This window comes from Triticum aestivum, chromosome 6A (assembly GCF_018294505.1).
Source record: "Triticum aestivum cultivar Chinese Spring chromosome 6A, IWGSC CS RefSeq v2.1, whole genome shotgun sequence".
Lineage (NCBI taxonomy): Eukaryota > Viridiplantae > Streptophyta > Magnoliopsida > Poales > Poaceae > Triticum > Triticum aestivum.
The window spans coordinates 546927477-546933476 of NC_057809.1; positions in this window are offsets into that span (position 1 = coordinate 546927477).

Below are 6000 nucleotides of genomic sequence, written 5' to 3' on the forward strand. Positions count from 1 at the left end.
AGATGGATTTTATGCCCGAGAACTGCTCTTCCTGCTCGCTTGATGCCATGGGGTGTGTAGAGAAAATGCGGCAACTAGGCGATGGGGAGCGGAGTTGTCATGCGATTCTTGCCCAGTGTTTGGCCTCACTTAAATAGTTGGCTGATGGGAGGAGTGATACGTCTCCGTCGTATCTATAATTTTTGATTGTTTCATGCTAATATTATACAACTTGCACATACTTTTGGCAATATTTTATATGATTTGTTGGACTGACCTATTGATCCAGTGCCCAATGCCAGTTCATGTTTGTTGCATGTTTTTTTTTGTTTCGCAGAATATCCATATCAAACGAAATCCAAACGCGACAAAATTTACGAAGAATTATTTTGGAATATTTCTGAATTTTGGGAGGTGGAATCAACGCAAACGGAGGCCCATAGTGACCACAAGACACCTGGGCGTGCTAGGCAGCCCAGGCGCGTGGTGGTGGGTTGTGACCTCCTCGAACGTTGGTTGGAGCTATACTTCGGGCGCAAGGAAGATTATATCCGGAAAAAATCGTGTTAAAATCTTAGCGCAATCGGGGTTACGGATCTCCGGGAATATAAGAAACGGTTTTCGGCCAGAAAACGGGAACGCGGAACAGAAGAGAACAAAGGGATAGATCCAATCTCGGAGAGGCTCCCGCCCCTCCGCCTCCATGGAGGCCATGGACCAGAGGGGGAACTCTCCTCCCATCTAGGGGGAGGCCAAGGAAGAATAAGAAGGAGGGGCTCTCTCCCCCCTCTCTCCCGGTGGTGCCAGAACGCCGCCGGGGCAAGGATCGTGACGGCGATCTACATCAACAATCTTGCTACCGTCAGCACCAACTCTCTCCCCCTCTATGCAGCAGTGTAACAACTCTTCTCCCCACTATAATCTCTACTTAAACATGGTGCTCAACTCCATATATTATTTCTCAATGATCTATGGTTATCCTATGATGTTTGAGTAGATCTGTTTTGTCCTATGGGTTGATAGATGATCATGATTGGTTTGAGTTGTATATTTTATTTTGGTGTTGTCCTATGGTGCCCTCCGTGTCGCGCAAATGGAGGGATCCCCGCTGTAGGGTGTTGCAATACGTTAATGGTTCGCTTATGGTGGGTGGTGTGAATGACAAAATACACATACCCGAGTTTGGGGGTCATTGTGTATGGGATAAAGAGGACTTGATACTTAATGATATGGTTGGGTTTCATGACCTTAATGATCTTTAGTAGTTGCGGATGCTTGCTAGAGTTCCAATCATAAGTGCATATGATCCAAGTAGGGAAAGTATGTTAGTTCATGCCTCTCCCTCATATAAAATTGCAACAATGATCACCGGTTTAGTTATCAATCACCTAGGGGCAAATGACTTTCTTGTTGACAAAAGCTATCTACTTTTATTACCTTGCAATTTATTCATAGTTTTATTCTCGCAAAGTACTTCTAGTTTTATTCTTGCAAACTTATCCTTTCACCTACTGATAACCCACAAGTATAGGGGATCGCAACAGTTTTCGAGGGTAGATTATTCAACCCAAATTTATTGATTCGACACAAGGGGAGCCAAAGAATATTCTCAAGTATTAGCAACCGAGTTGTCAATTCAACCACACCTAGAAACTTAATATCTGCAACAAGGTATTTAGTAGCAAAGTAATATGATAGTATTGGTAATGGTAGGAAAAGTAATATTTTTGGTTTTATAGTGATTGTAACAGTAGCAACGGGAAAGTAAATAAGCGAAGAACAATATATGAAAAGCTCGTAGGCAATGGATCAGTGATGGAGAATTATGTCGGATGCGATCGATCATGCAACAATTATAACATAGGGTGACACAGAACTAGCTCCAGTTCATCAATGTAATGTAGGCATGTATTCTGAATATAGTCACACATGCTTATGGAAAAGAACTTGCATGACATCTTTTGTCCTACCCTCCCGTGGTAGCGGGGTCCTATTGGAAACTAAGGGATATTAAGGCCTCCGTTTAATAGAGTACCGGACCAAAGCATTATCACACAGTGAATACATGAACTCCTCAAACTAAGGTCATCACCGGTAAGTATCCCGATTATTGTCACTCCGGGGTCAACGGATCATAACACATAATATGTGACCATAGACTTGCAAGATAGGATCAAGAACTCACATATATTCATGAAAACATAATAGGTTCATATCTGAAATCATGGCACTCGGGCCCTAGTGACAAGCATTAAGCATAGCAAAGTCATAGCAACATCAATCTCAGGAAATAGTGGATACTAGGGATCAAACCCTAACAAAACTAACTCGATTGCATGATAAATCTCATGCAACCCATCACCGTCCAGCAAGCCTACGATGATTACTCACGCACGGCGGTGAGCATCATGAAATTGGTGATGGAGGAAGGTTGATGATGACGATGGGGACGGATTCCCCTCTCTGGAGCCCCGAACGGACTCCAGATCAGCCCCCGAGAGAGTTTAGGGCTTGGCGGCGGCCCTGTATCGTAAAACGCAATGAATCCTTCTCTCTGAGTTTTTTCTCCCCGAAAGTGAATATATGGAGTTGGAGTTGAGGTTGGTGGAGCGTCGGGGGCCCACGAGGCAGGGGGGCATGCCCAGGGGGTAGGCGCGCCCCCACCCTCGTGGACAGGGTGTGGGCCCCCTGACGTGGATTCTTCTTCCAGTATTTTTATATATTCCAAAAATAATCTCCGTTGATTTTCAGGTCATTCCGAGAACTTTTATTTCTGCACAAAAATAACACCATGGCAATTCTGCTGAGAACAGTATCAGTCTGGGTTAGTTCCATTCAAATCATGCAAGTTAGAGTCCAAAGCAAGGGCAAAAGTGTTTGGAAAAGTAGATACGACGGAGACGTATCAACTCCCCCAAGCTTAAACCTTTGCTTGTCCTCAAGCAATTCAGTCGATAAACTGAAAGTGACAAAGAAAAACTTTTACAAACTCTGTTTGCTCTTGTTGTTGTAAATATGTAAAGCCAGCATTCAAGTTTCCAGCAAAGATTATGAACTAACCATATTCATAATAACATTTAGGTCTCATGTTTACTCATATCAATGGCATAATCAACTAGCAAGCAATAATAATAAATCTCGGATGACAACACTTTCTCAAAACAATCATAATATGATATAACAAGATGGTATCTCGCTAGCCCTTTTCGAGACCGCAAAACATAAATGCTGAGCACCTTTAAAGATCAAGGACTGACTAGACATTGTAATTCATGGTAAAAGAGATCCAGTCAAGTCATACTCAATGTAAACTAAAAGTAATGGATGCAAATGACAGCGGTGCTCTCCAACTGGTGCTTTTTAATAAGAGGATGATGACTCAACATAAAAGTAAATGGATAGGCCCTTCGCAGAGGGAAGCAGGGATTTGTAGAGGTGCCAGAGCTCGGTTTTGAAATAGAGATTAATAATATTTTGAGCGGTATACTTTAATTGTCAACATAACAACCGAGAGATCTCGATATCTTCCATGCTACACACATTATAGGCGGTTCCCAAGCAGAATGGTAAAGTTTATACTCCCCCACCACCAACAAGCATCAATCCATGGCTTGCCCGAAACAACGGGTGCCTCCAACTAACAACAATCCTGGGGGAGTTTTGTTTGCAATTATTTTGATTTGATTTGAGCATGGGACTGGGCATCCCGGTGACCAGCCATTTTCTCGTGAATGAGGAGCGGAGTCCACTCCTCTTGAGAATAACCCGCCTAGCATGGAGGATACAGACATCCCTAGTTGATACATGAGCTATTCGAGCATACAAAAATAATGTTTATTTGAAGGTTTAGAGTTTGGCACATACAAATTTACTTGGAACGGCAGGTAGATACCGTATATAGGAAGGTATGGTGGACTTATATGGAATAACTTTGGGGTTTATGGAATTGGATGCACAAGCAGTATTCCCGTTTAGTACAAGTGAAGGCTAGAAAAAGACTGGGAAGCGACCAGCTAGAGAGCGACAACACTCATGAACATGCATTAAAATTAATCAACACCGAATGCAAGCATGAGTAGGATATAATGCACCATGAACATAAATATCGTAGAGGCTATGTTGATTTTGTTTCAACTACATGCGTGAACATGTGCCAAGTCAAGCCACTCGAATCGTTCAAAGGAGGATACCACCCTGTCATACCACATCACAACCATTTTAATAGCATGTTGGCATGCAAGGTAAACCATTATAAACTCCTAGCTAATTAAGCATGGCATAAGCAACTACAATCTTTAATTGTCATTGCAAACATGTTTCTTTCATAATAGGCTGAATCAGGAATGATGAACTAATCATATTTGCAAAAACAAGAGAGGTCAAGTTCATACCAGCTTTTCTCATCTCAATCAGTTCATCATATATCGTCATTATTGCCTTTCACTTGCACAACCGAATAGTGTGGAAAATAATAATAGTGCACGTGCATTAGACTAAGCTGGAATCTGCAAGCATTCAATTCAAGAGAGAAGACAAGTTAATATGGTCTCTTTGTTAGATCAACAGTAATGCATATGAGAGCCACTCAACATTTTCATTATGGTCTTCTCCTCTCGACCCCCAAAGGAAAGAAATAAAACAAAACTATTTACACGGGAAAGCTCCCAACAAGCAAAAGAAGAACGATAAATCTTTTTGGGTTTTCTCTTTAGTTACTACTACTACAGACATGGAAAGTAAACTAGCTACAAGCTACAACTAATAATTTTTTTGTTTTTGTTTTTTCTTAAGGTTTTCCAAACACGCAAGAAGATAGCTTAAAAAGAAAATAAACTAGCATGGATGATACAATGAAAAAGTATGAGCACCGACAACTGGCATGAGTGTGTGAACATTAATGTAATGTCAGTGAGAAATACGTACTCCCCCAAGCTTAGGCTTTTGGCCTGAGTTGGTCTATGCCCATGGATCAAAACTGTAGTTGGGGTCGTACTAAGAAGGGTCCTCAGATTGCCACTGGATGGCGATCTCCTCCGGATTCCACTGGTAAACGGACTGACGGTGAGGGTCAGATGGTGGCTCCGGCTCTGCAGCTGACATCTGGTTCCGGTAGGCATGAATGTCCTCCGGCGGAACAAGGTATATGCCTGAAAATATGTTAAACAAAGAGGGCGTAGGCAAGGTAATAAACTCATAATATTTTTTGTTAAATATCAATTTATATTTGAGTGTCTTATTTTTATCCTTAACAATAAACTCATGTGCTACCATACTCTTATAACCTAGAGCAATAGGAGGCAACAACTTTTCCTCTTTCTCATAATGCCTGATAGCTATGTTAAAGTGTGCAGCAAGGCGCGAGGCAAAGATGCCTCCGAGGACGGGGCCCTTTGTACGGTTCAGATTTAACCGTCTAGCAACAATAGCGCCTAAGCTGAAAGTAGTATCATTAAACAAGGCATGGCGCAAAATAGCAATATCATGAGCACTAAGGTTCCCACAGTTCGCGCGACCAATTAAGCATCTACTAGCAAATATTGAGAAGTAACATAGAACAGGAAAATGTATGCTAGTGATTCTCACATCGGAAACTTTCCTCGTTTCCCCTACAACAATCATATTAATAAATCCCTCCACATCATTACGATGTGGTTCCTCTATGCTGCCCTCAAAGGGTATCAAACAGACTTGGCAAAAATCATAAAGTGACATCTCCTTATGCTCATCATATAAATAAAATTCCACCGAAGGTGTTGATCTCCTAGCATGGAAATGAAAATTTTGCACAAAGATATTGGTGAGTAAGAGGTACTGTTCACGCTGGTCGTGGAGGAAGGCAGTGAGGCCTGCATTCTCAGCCAAATGATAAAAATCTTCATGAATCCCGGTTTCTTTCAAGAACTCATCACAAGGCCATTCACATGGCCGAACCTCCATAGTACGAGGGAGATTATACTTGGGCTTCTTGTTCTCTTCACTTTGCTTATCCTTCGAGCTTCGGCTCGATGATCCCCTCAAAAA